The sequence below is a fragment of the Cervus elaphus genome, chromosome 4 (genome assembly GCF_910594005.1).
Source record: "Cervus elaphus chromosome 4, mCerEla1.1, whole genome shotgun sequence".
Classification (NCBI taxonomy): Eukaryota; Metazoa; Chordata; class Mammalia; order Artiodactyla; family Cervidae; genus Cervus; species Cervus elaphus.
In genome coordinates this window covers 58375804-58388403 of record NC_057818.1, presented here as the reverse complement: position 1 = coordinate 58388403, position 12600 = coordinate 58375804, and the positions used below count along the sequence as shown (strand labels likewise).

Sequence of the window (12600 nt, the reverse complement as noted above, 5' to 3'; positions counted from 1 at the left end):
ACATCTGTGATTCAATTTTTATTTCATATATAGGTTCAATTGTACAATTTTTTTTTAGATTCCACATATAAGTGATATCTTATGATATATATAACAGCTCTTTAAAATTTGTATATTAAAATCTCGGAAATCTCTTAGTAAAATAAAAACAAGAAGGTAATATATCTCTGTGGAAATGAATAATAAGTGGGCAACATTAAATTTCACCTGGTGTAACACATGTGGCCCATGCCTCATTTTTCTATGCAGGAAACTTTAGCTCAGAAGGCAAATATCCTTCACAGAGAACTGGAAGAATGGCCACCAGAGATTTTGCAATAGAATTGATCTTCTTATCCCAGAATGTATTTGGAATCCTGGGAAATTTCTGTCTTCTTTACCATTATCTCTTCCTTCACTTTGCTGGTGCAGGCTAAGATCCATAGATCTGATCGTTGAGTATCTGCTTATAGCCCACTCCTTGGTCATGCTCTCTACAGGAACCCTAAGGACAATGAAAGTGTTTGGGTGGAAATATTTTCTCAATGATACTGAATGCAAAATTGCTTACTACATCCACAGAGAGGCCAGGGGAGTGTCCGTTGGTAGCACCTGCCTCTTGAATGTCTGCCAGGCCATCACCATCAGTCCCAGGAACTCCAGGTGGGGACAGCTTAAAATGAAAGCTCCCAAGTACACTGGATCTGCTATTTTCCTCTGCTGGGTTGTGCACATGCTGATAAATATTCTATTTACTAGGTATGTGAAAGATCATTGGAGTAACAGAAACATCACAAAGAAGAAAGATTTGGGATTGTGTTATCATGTGATTCATAATAGAATCAAAGTTTTACTGAGTGTAGGATGGTTTTTACTTCCTGCTGTTTCATGTCTGATGCTCACAATCTGGTTCAGAGGCTCCATGGTTTTCATCTTGTACAGGTACAAGCAAAGGGTGCAATATATTCATAGGGCTAGCATCTCTTCAAGATCCTCCCCCGAATCTAGAGCTACCTAGAGCATCCTGGTCCTGGTGAGCATGTTTGTGTCTTTGTACAGTGTCTCCTCCATGTTTCACATTTGTTTGGCTCTTTTTAACAATCCCAGCTGGTGGCTGGTGACTTCTGCTGCACCCATTACTGCATACTTCCCAACTGTAAGCCCCTACATTCTCATGAGTCATGGTTGCAGAGTATCCAGGCTCTCCTTTTCTTGGATAAAGATGAAATAATCACCTAATCTTATGTTGTTCAGTCACTAAGTTGTGTCCAACTCTTTGCAACCCCATGGACTGCAGCACACCAGGCTCCCCTGTCCTTTACTATCCCCAGGAGTTTGCCCAAATTCATGTCCATTGAATCGGTGATGATATCTAACCATGTCATCCTCTGCCACCGCCTTCTCCTCCTGCCCTCAATCTTTCCCAGCATCAGGGTCTTTTCCAATGAGTCAGCTCTTTATATCAGGTGGCCAAAGTATTGGAGCTTCAGCTTCAGCATCAGTCCTTCCAGTGAATATTCAGGGTTGATTTCCTCTAGGATTGACTGGTTTGATCTCCTTGCTGTCCAAGGGACTGTTAAGAGTCCTCTCTAAAAACCCACTGCAATGTTGTGGAGTAATTAGCCTCCAACTAATAAATGAAAAAAAAAAAAGGAAAAAAAAAAAGAGTCCTCTCTAGCACCACAGTTTGAAAGCACCAGTTCTTCAACACTCAGCCTTCTTTATGGTCCAACTCTCATATCCATACATGACTACTGGGAAAACCAGAGCCTTGACTAGATGGACGTTTGTTGGCAAAGTAATGTCTCTGCTTTTTAATATGCTGTCTAGGTTGGTCATAGCTTTTCTTCCATGGAGCAAATGTCTTTTAATTTTGTGGCTGCAGTCACCATCCACAGTGGTTTTTGAGCCCAAGAAAGTAAAGTCTGTCTCTTGCTAGGGTTCAAAAGGGGCTCATAGTGTATAGTTTAACAATGGTCCATTTTGGTGACCTGACAAATGGGATGAAGTCACAGTGACCAAATTGCTCTCATGGGCATCCTGTTCTTTTCTTTTTTTTTTTAATTTTATTAATCTCCTTTATTTTTGTAATGAACACAATAACGAACTGTCATAGCTTGCTACATTACAGAGTCTAGTAAATGGAAGACAGGCAGACAGGCAGACCGAGATCTCTTCCTGTGTCAATCACAGAGCCGGTGCGTGCCAGTGAAGCAGGAACTGTGCGTCAAACCACCACTGAACCCCAAATCTGGTCACTCAAAAAAGCAGCACCGACAGATGCAGAACTCCCAGTGGGCCTCTCTGACAAGCCTCTTTCTGGCCAGGTATGCCTTCCAGAACCCAGGGCCCAAATCAGTTAAGGCTTGCTCAGATTTCTGAGTTTTCCAGAAGACATTCTAAATATTTACAGTTTTATGGTTTCAAGTAGTTATTCAGTCAGAAAAAGGTCCAAAGTTTATTTGATCATAAAGTTTCCCTGCAAGAGCCTTCCAGTTTTTTAGGTAAAATGAAGCACAGAGTTTATTTGATCATTAAAGTTCCCTGCAAAAGCTTTCCAGTTTTAGTTAAAATGAAGGACAACCACATCAGGAAAAGCTTTTTGAAAACCCTAAGAGACTGCAGCAAACAGCTAACACCGAGAATACAGTTTCTACATGAAAACTCATGGGGAGGGAGCCCCTGGTTGGGAAGGTGAACCAGAAGGGGAGAGGGGGGCTGATCCAATGGGGTACCCAGGGGTCCGGAGGGCAGGGGCCAGAGGGCGTGCTCCCTGCCTGGAGGCGCAGCTGAAGAATGCCTAAGACACAACGTGGTGAGTCCTGGAGTCCCGTCACTCAGCATGGTCAGCGACTGTAAGCGAACATGAACTCTCTCCACGCATCCGTTCCAGTTCCCAGCTCTGTAAATGCAGCAGCAACAGAGAAGAGGAGGGGATCTTCTCTGGGTGTTCACTACATCTTCACAGCAGAGACTCAGCAGCCTTCCAAAAGAGGGAGGCTACTTTGACACACCCGGCAACACCTAGCAAATGTTATTATTATTGATCTCCGTAGAGTTAGGAGCATCAAAAAAAAAAGAAATTCTGCTTCAAGTTGCAGGTGTGCAATCTTGAGAAGTACTTTAAAAGAAAAAAAAAAGTGCCTGAAAAAATTCCAATTCTACCTCAAAGGAGGAAGGAAAGCCATCCCAGGCCAGCAGCTCCTGGTGAGGGACCCGATGGGAGGGCTGCCCTGGGCACCTTCATGCCCCCAGCCGAGGGCCACCAGGAAGTCCTCCTGTGGGGGATACAGCACCCTGCTCCTGAAGAATGCCCCTGGCGCACTGCCTCCAGTGAGGTCACCTGGTGGACCAGGCCGGAGCGGGTGCCAGAAGCCTTTGGTATCAGCCTCCACTGGGCCTTTCTCCAGGCCCAACTCCTCTGGCCACCCAGAACCTAGTTGTGAGAGGTTGTGGGTACACCGTGGGTACCCAGAACTGTCTGACCTGGCGGGAGGAGGGACATGAAGACAGAAGATGCCTCTGGCTTGAGGGGGGAGGGGGATGTCACCTTTGACCTTAAACTCATGCAGTCGAGGTTGTGTAAGGGATACAGAAATGTTTCAGTTCATGGAAAGTGAAAGTGAAAAAAGTGTTAGTCGCTCAGTCGTGTCCCACTCTCTGTGACCCCATGGACCATAGCCCGCCAGGCTCCTCTGTCCATGGGATTCTCCAGGCAAGAGTACTGGAGTGGGCTGCCATGCCCTTGGCCAGGGGATGTTCCCAACCCAGGCACCGAACCCAGGTCTCCCACATTGCAGGCGGATTCTTTCCCATTTGAGCCACCAAGCCCCACTCCATGGAAGCAGACCCCAAATCAGAGGCCTTCAGATTCCTGATCTGGTTAGTGGGCAGCATCATACTTCAACTTGTGATTTCAGTTTGATTAGACTGTTATTAGGCAGCGTACACATTTGCTAAGGGAAAAAAATCCTAGAGCAAATGTTAAAAAAGATGAAGTACCAGAAAAATTTCAAAGACATCAATCAGTTCATTGACACGGTCCCAAAAGAAACTTCATCAAAAAGCTTCAAGTCAAAGATAATTCCACTGACGACAAACTTAAACCAAAAACGCAATCATGATTTTTCTGAATTTTGGATAATCTTCAAATTTCTCATGGTACCACTTGTGATGTTGCTGAGCCCTGATGAACAGGACACAGAAGGTGAACACAGCGAAAGCCCAGCCCTGAATGGACCAGCTGGCGAGGGCGTAGCCACACCACTCCACGACTTCTCTAAAGTAGTTGGCCGCAGATATGTATTCAAACAAGCCCCCTCTCGGTCTTTTATAGCCAGTCTCCCCTGGTTTCCTGAGGTTCTTTAGGGCATGATCTGAATGGATGTTAATTAGCATGCCTGTCAACCACAAGGCGGAACCTGTTAGAAACCGGGGGTCTCTGAGCCAGTCGTCCGCGTACACTGCGTACTGACTCAGATACCTGCTCTGCAGGTAGCCGTTGTAGGTGCAGAAGATGAACGCCAACAGGAAGGCATACAGCGGCGTGGGCTTCCCTCCGTTGCGCATAGTGGACCAGGAACATGGCCAGGAGGATGCAGCTGGGCCAGCGGTTGAGGCGCTCGGCCGGCGCGCCCGCGCCCGCGCACGCGAGGAGCGGCAGGGCCAGCGAGGGCAGCTCCTGCACCGCCCAGGCGGCCCGCGCCGGCAGCCCGAAGGCGGAGCCGGGCGACGCGTAGCGCCCGTAGGGCGAGCCCCGCAGCTTCAGCAGCACACGACGCCGAGGGCGCATTCCAGGCAGGCGAGCGCGTCCAGCAGGAACCGCTCGGCCAGCTCCATGGTGGGGGACGGCAGGCGTGCTCCATGGCCCGGCGGCTGCGTCGGGCCACATATAGGGCGGCGGCGGCTGCGGGCGGGGTGCTGTGGGGGGCGGGAGGCGCGGTTGCCTGAGGCCGGCGCCCGCTGTCAGAGCCCTGGGGGGGCCCGTGCGGGCGGCCCCGGAGCCACGCGCCACCCCCATCCTGTTCTTTTCTTAAGGTGAGATCTTGTTTTTTCCTGCTGATGTCCTGTTTTACCAGTTTATTAAGACTTGCCAGTTTCTCAAGACTACGTGATCCCCGGACCATGAGACCCCTTTGACTCCCTAGTAACAAGACCCCACCAGCTGCTGGCTAAAGATACCCTAAGGCCCCCTCCCTTCGGGACGCAATTTCCCATCGACAAGGTATAAGAAGGGATGGATGTAAAGGGAGAACACTGGCTTCTCTCGAAAGGCAGCCCCTTCTCTCTTCCTGCAATAAAGCTTTCTCTGCCGGATTGCCCAGTTCACTCTCCTTCTCTCCGCGCTAGTCTGTCATCACCGTTTCCGCTTTCTCCCCATCAATTTGCTGTGAAGTGATGGGAGTATGTGTCATGATCTTAGTTTTTTGAATGTTGAGTTTAAAGTAAGTAAAAAAAAAAAAAAGGAAAAATATCGTATATCAACACATGTATGTGGAGTCTAGAAAAAAGGTGTAGATGATCCTATTTTCAAAGTAGAAGCAGACACAAAGACATAGAGAAGAAATGTATGGACACCCAGGAGGGAAAGGGGGTGAGCGGGATGAATTGGGAGATGGGGATTGACACGTATACACCCTTGATGCTATGTATAAAATGGATAACTGATGAGAACGTGCTCTATAGCACGGAGTACTCAATGCTCTGTGCTGACCTGAGTCAGAACGAAGCCCAAAACGGAGCGGGTATATGTATGTGTATGACTGATTTATTTTTCTGTGCAGTAGAAACTAACACAACTTTATAAAGCAACTATGCTCTAGTAAAACTTAATTTAAAAAATTTCAGTGTTATCCAAGGATTAGCAGAGGTGGGGCTATGAATATTCTGTGTCTAGAGGATTTTCTGGACAGTGAAAACGATTTGTGGAAAACTTTTATTTTTTTAACAGTTAATTTTTTAATTCAAAGAATTTGAATTCTAAAAGAACAGTCAATAAAATGGGTGCCAGGTGTCTCAAGAAATATTCAGTCCCTTGAGCTCCGTGTGCCATTAAACTTGGAAGTATTGACAGGTACACTGAGACGGGTCTTTGGTTTCCATATTATTAAGTCTGGATACTATAAAATTCTTAGAGGAAAACATAGGCAGAACATTATTTGACATAAATCTCAGCAACATCTTTTTCAATCCATCTACTACAGTAATGGAAGTAGAAGCAAAAACAAACAAGTTAGACCAAACTTAACTCAAAAGTTTTTGCACAGCAAAGGAAACCACAAATAAAAAGCCCACAGAATGGGAGAAAATATTTGTGACTGACAAGGAATTAGTCTCCAAAATTTACAAATAGTTCATGTAACTGAATATCCAAAAAACAAACAATACAATCAAAAAATGGGCAGAAGACCTAAACAGACATTTCTCCAAAGAAGACATACAGATGGCCAAGAGGCACATGAAAAGATGCTCAACATCACTAATTATTGCATGCATGCATGCTAAGTCACTTCAGTCATGTCTGACTCTGTGTGACCCCATGGACTGCAGCCCACCAGACTCCCCTGTCCACGGGATTCTCCAGGCAAGAATACTGGAGTGGGTTGCCATTTCCTTCTCCATTGTCTGAAAGGTAACCAAAGGTAATTAAACCCAGAAGCAAGCTGAGAAAAAAGAAAAAAACAAACCCTAAAAAAACCAGAACTACTTCAATTACTCCTTTTTGAGCTAGTACTCCCATGCTGGTTCCAAGGGTGGGGAGAATTATCTGAAAGCCAAATGTACATCTTTGTTGTAGATAAAGTTAGTTTTAACTCTTGGAGACTCTCACCCCCTTTTCACTAGATGATCACTAATTATTAGAGAAATGCAAATCGAAACTGCAGTGAGATATCACCTTACAACAGAATGCCCATCATCAAAAAAGTCTACAAATAATAGTGCTAAAGAGGGTCTGGAGAAAAGAGAACCCTCCTTGGTGGGAACATCACTGTTAGAAAGAATGTACACTGGTACAGTCAAAGTGGAGAACAGTATGGAGTTTCCTTTAAAAAAAAAAAGTAAACAAAAATAAATGGAAAACTTATCAAGTTTGATTATTAATAAATTCAAAGCTTATAAATAATGGATACATGTCACTATATGTTTCTCGAGTGTCACAAACTGTACAACCCTGAAAGTGAACTATAAAGTAAACTATGGACCCTAAATACTTATGATGTCACTATAGATTCATCAGTAGTAACAGAAGTACCCCTATGGTGGAGGAGGATAATAAAGAAGGAGGTAATATGTATATGGGAATAAGAAGCATATGAAAATTTCTGTACCTTTCTCTGAATTTTGCCGTGAAACTAAACCTTCTCTAAAAAAAATCTTTAAACTTTAAAAAATACACTGTTATTGGGGCATGCACACTTGATAGGATCTTTTTAAAAAGATTTAATGCTCTCAAATAATATTTAAAGAATGGATATGTTTCCCCTGTTTTATTTTTACCTCAATTAATGCACTTTATAGATGTGATAAAATATCAGGTAAAGAGTAGGGACAGAACAAACTATAGCCACATAATTCTTTTATTTTTTTAAATATTTATTTATTTGATTGAGTCAGGTCCTAGTTGTGGGAGCATGGGCTTAGTTGCCCTGTGGCATGTGGGATCCTAGTTCCCTGACCAGGGATGAAACCCACGTCCTCTGCTTTGCAAGGCAGATTCTTAACCGTTCGCCCACCAGGGAAATCCCCCAAACAATTCTTAAAATATAGAAACACACATACAATAGGGCAGCAACACCAAAAAAACTCTCATCCTCAAATTCACTTACAATGTGCCTTATCACTTAACACTGATCACTACTTCCTTTGTGTATTATCAAATACACATTTACGGCATCATGTCCAAAGGCTTTGGTCCCTTCCCATTTTAATCCATCCTCCATGACTGCCTTTGGTTCATTTTCAGAGAAAGCTGTGATGTAAATACCTTGGCGTCCCCGGGTCTCTGAAGATGGAGGCCCCCTCACCTATGGATAGGTGGTCACAATGCAAATCATTTTGGGAATGCCTGTGGCCCCAGGGGTCTTCCCAGGTGGCTCTGTGGTAAAGAATCCGCCTGCCATGCAGGAGACCCAGGAGACGCGGGATCGATCCCTGGGTCAGGAAGATCCCCTGAAGGGAATGACAACCCACGCCAGTATTCCTGCTGGGAAACCCCAAGGGCAGAGGAGCCTGGAGGGCTCTCGCCCACGGGCTCGCAGAAGAGCGGGACACGGCTGAGCTCCTGAGCACGGAAGCACGTGGCCCCGAGGAGGGGAGGGGGAGACAGGACCCGGGACTCGGGGTAACTTTGGAAGATCTGGGAGAGCAAGCCTCACCCCGCCAAGGGCATCATGTGACTTTGTCCTCCACTCGCCTCCGCCTCCCCTTCCCCAAGCGCAGCTCGAGGCCACGGAGGGCCGCCCCCAGGAGGAGCCCCTCCCGGGCATCAGGCGGGCCGAGCCGGCGTTCTCAGAGGTTCCAGCCCCGCGCCCTCACCGGCTCAGGGCTCCCAGGGGTGCTGTGTGCGATGGCTCCGGCTCAGAGCCACGGAAGACGGTGTTACAGGAGCCGCGTCAGCACCCACAGGGGCTCGTTCAACGTGCCGGCTCACGGCTTCCCCTCAAACCGGCCAACTCACAACTTCTTAGACTGGGGAGGCTTTGTATCCACTTTAAGGCTGCAGAGAACATCTTCAGGGAAGCGGTTCTCATCTGGGGGCCCAGGAGGCCCCTCCTCGCAAACTCCGGCCCCTGCTCCCGGGGGAGCAGCCGCGCCGCTCGTCTTCCGGCTCCAGGCGAGGCCCGGGCTGAACGCGGGGCTTCGGCGCGTCTGCGGGGGCTCAGCGCCAGCTTCAGGCCCGGAGGGGCGGCGGGGTCTGCTGGGCCGGGGTCGGGAGGCGGACGCCGGTGCCGCTCACCGGTCCCGTGCTGGCGGAATCCAGGGAGCGAACACGTGTGGACACAAAGGAGGGCTTGACGGCGCGTCTCCGGGAGGAGCTGATCGTCCTCAATCTCTCCTGAGACAAGGCCAGGAGAGGTGGGCCTTCTCGGCTTTTCAAGCTCCTCCTGCCTGTGGGCGTGTGGGGAGCAGGCGAAGGCGCCCTGCTGACGCCTTGGAAGGTGTAATCTCAGGACGCTGAGTGATTCTTCCCCAGGACCTGAGGAGAAAACGACCCAGGGCAGGAGGAAAAGAGGAGGAAATGGCCGCTTCTCGGGTAAACGTCTGTCCTGGCTCAGAGGCTACGTCTGCTTTTCCTCCTGAAATGCCCTGCATTAACAGTTTATAAACCTTTCATTCTCTATTTCCGATGTTGCCTATTGAGGTGGTTTTCAACAGCTAAATTTTTCCCTTTTTATTCTGATGATGGTCAAGATCAGAGCTTTAGAATGTTTCTCCCTCATGTCCCAGAGCCTTTTCTCAGGTGCCTCGCTGCATCAAGGCTGCCTGGAGAACTTGAAGCATCTTCACCGAGAATTAATGACTTTCCTTGTGGCTAAGAATCCTCCTGCCAACGCAGGGGACACGGGTTCCATGCCCCGGCCATTAAGATCCCATGGGCCGTGGAGCAGCTAAGCCCGTGCCCACAAGTACTGAGCCTGCGCTCTGGAGCCCTGGAGCTGCAACTGCTGAAGTGTGCGCCCTGGAGCCCGCGCTGCACAACGAGAGAAGCCCCCGCAGTGAGAAGCCCGTGCACCACACCGAGAGAAAAGCCCGCAGAGCAGCAGAGACCCAGCGTAGCAGGAAATAAATGAATGAATAAATCAAAATAGAAGGACCTGGGATTTAGGAGGACGGCTGGTTATAAAGGCTGCTAGGGAAGACCTATGAGGAATTTACATTTGCTTATGGATTTGCAGGCTGTTATCTAGCACGTGTGCTTATGTGAATAACTGGTGTCAAAGCAAGGCACGTGCAGGCCACCCGTCTACACAAATGATGCTAAGGCAGCAATATTATGGTCAGTGTAAGTAACTCTCGTCAATACTCCTATGCAATCCATATTGTAACCATCATAATGTCCCAGTAGTTAAAAACGAGGAAATGATGCACTGTACCATTTATGGAAAATATGATCTCAAGTTATTTGAGGGTCATGGCCAGTAGAAAAAGAGGAGTTACTATGAGATGTCATTCTACGTACATCCTAAGTCACTTCAGACGTGTCCAACTCCTTGTGACCCCATGGACTGTAGCCTGCCAGACTTCTCTGTCCGTGGGATTCTCCAGCAAGAATACTGGAATGGGTTGCCCTGCCCTTCTCCAGGGGATCTTCCAGACCCAGGGATCGAACCAGTGTCTCTTATGTCTCTGGCATTTGCAGACAAATTCTTTACCACTAGCATTACCTGGGAAGCCCCATGAGATGTCATCCTACTGTGTTACAGATACTTTCTACTCACCATCAGTTAGTGACGACTTAAAAAAAACCCAGGGGGATGCTAATGCTTGTATCAATGTTAACATTGGTAGTGGAATACATGTGTGCATGCTCAGTTGTGTCTGACTCTTTGCAACCCCATGGACTGGAGCTCACCATCCTCCTCTGTCAATGGGATTTCCCATGGCAAAAATATTGGAGTGGGTTGTCATATCCTTCTCCAGGGGATCTTCCTGACCCAGGGATCAAACCTACATCTCCTGTGTCTCTTGCATTGGCAGGCAGGTTCTTTGCCACTGAACCACCTGGAAGCTTGTTGCTGATAAGAACACTTCATCAATTATACATCAAGTTTAATATATGAAAAGCCGTTCACTTTTATTAATTAACTTATAGTAAGTTCACACATAATCTAAATAAAAGTTTCCAAAGTTTATAATCTTTGATCAAAATACAGATTACAAGCATTTGGAAACATTCTTGTTCTTCTGATACAATGGTCAGAGAAATGTGATATTTATGGTTTACAAAACAGAGAGCAATTATTTAGTAAACAAGGATGTACATTCATTACATGACCTTTCAGGAAAAGGTTACATAGATTTTTCTTGGGTATCTGTGAAGATTTCCTGATTGCTACCATGTCAACTAAAATTCATGACTTCTAGTTATTGCAGTTATAAACATGCGTCAAGATTTCAGTGAACTGCCATCTTTATATCCATAAAAAACCATTGGCACACCTATTTAAAATTTAGACTCTCTTACTTTAATACAAAGAATTATTCTCTGAACACTTACCTAATGGTGACATAGAGGGATGTTTTAAACAATGACAGTCATCACCTTCATTTAGACTTCCACTATACATTTCACATTACAAGATCCTTAACAGTCCATAGAAAAGTAGATAAAAATTGTTTCCACCTAATATAGAAGGGTCTTGTTTAACTTTGAGGCAGCAAAGACCAAGAATATTAGTTTTTAAAAAAGCATATTAGTTCACATACATACTAGAAACAAAGGTCTAGCCTGTAGTAATTTGAAAGTTGAGTTATATTAAATTTTATTTTCACATAATGTCAATATGAACAAGGATACAATGATAATAATTATATTGTCCAACATCTCTCACCTTGATCCTATGGTTCAAGTAACAAATAATTTTTCTAAGTGTTTTAACTATGGATTATTTTGTATAATATCCTGATTTAAAGAAATTCCAGAAAAGGGTTATTGACTGAATGCTCTCTTTGATGAATTCTCTGATATTTATTTAGACCTGAGTTTTTAAATTCGTTTTGTACATTTCTCACAGCATTAAACGTTCTTCCCAGGATGAACCCTCTGGCATTTTCTGATGTGTATGCTTAGGACAAACCTCTTTCATCACTTATTACATTTGTAGGGTCTCTCTCCAGCACACGCTCTCTGATGCTGAGTGAGCTGACGGTTCACTTCAAGGCTCTGTCACATTATTTATATTTGTAAGATTACTTGGCACTATGAATTATTTTACAGCAAGTAAGGTTTGAGTGTCAGTTAAAAGCTTTGCCTCATTCTTTACATTTGTATGGTTTCTCCCCAGTATGAATTCGCCTGTGTTTATTAAGGTTTGAACTCTGATTAAAGGCTTTGCCACATTCTGTACATTTATAAGGCTTCTGTCCTGTATGAATTTGCTGATGTTGAATAACATGTGAATGCCTGATAAAGGCTGTGCCACATTCTGTACATTTGTATAATTTTCCCAGTATGAATTCTCTGATGATGGATAAGGTTTGAGTGCTGATTAAAGGCTTTGTTACATTGTGTACATTTATAAGGCTTCTCCCTAGTATGAATTCTCTGATGTTGATTAAGATTTGAGGAAGTGATAAAAGCTTTGCCACATTCTTTACACTTGTATGGTTTCTCCCCAGTATGGATTTGCTGATGTCGAGTAAGTGCCATACTTTGGTTAAAAGCTTTCCCACAATTCTGACATTTATATGGCTTCTCCCCAGTATGGATTCACTGATGTCGAGTAAGTGCCATACTTTGGTTAAAAGCTTTCCCACAATTCTGACATTTATATGGCTTCTCCCCAGTATGGATTCGCTGATGTCGAGTAAGTGCCATACTTTGGTTAAAGGCTTTCCCACAATTCTGACATTTATATGGTTTTTCCCCAGTATGGATTCGCCTATGTTGATTAAGGTTTG

General features: G+C 45.4%; 2 protein-coding genes and 1 pseudogene across 2 annotated transcripts in view; 1 reads left to right on the top strand and 2 right to left on the bottom strand.

Annotated features, from left to right (window-relative positions):
* Positions 1-12600, bottom strand: part of LOC122692444 (thymosin beta-4-like) — a 567005-nt gene that overhangs the window by 375101 nt on the left and 179304 nt on the right. The window lies entirely within an intron of this gene.
* The window catches only part of LOC122692415 (zinc finger protein 345-like), a 564572-nt gene that overhangs the window by 415961 nt on the left and 136011 nt on the right, over positions 1-12600 (top strand). The window lies entirely within an intron of this gene.
* On the bottom strand, positions 4081-4818 carry LOC122692431 (annotated as a pseudogene).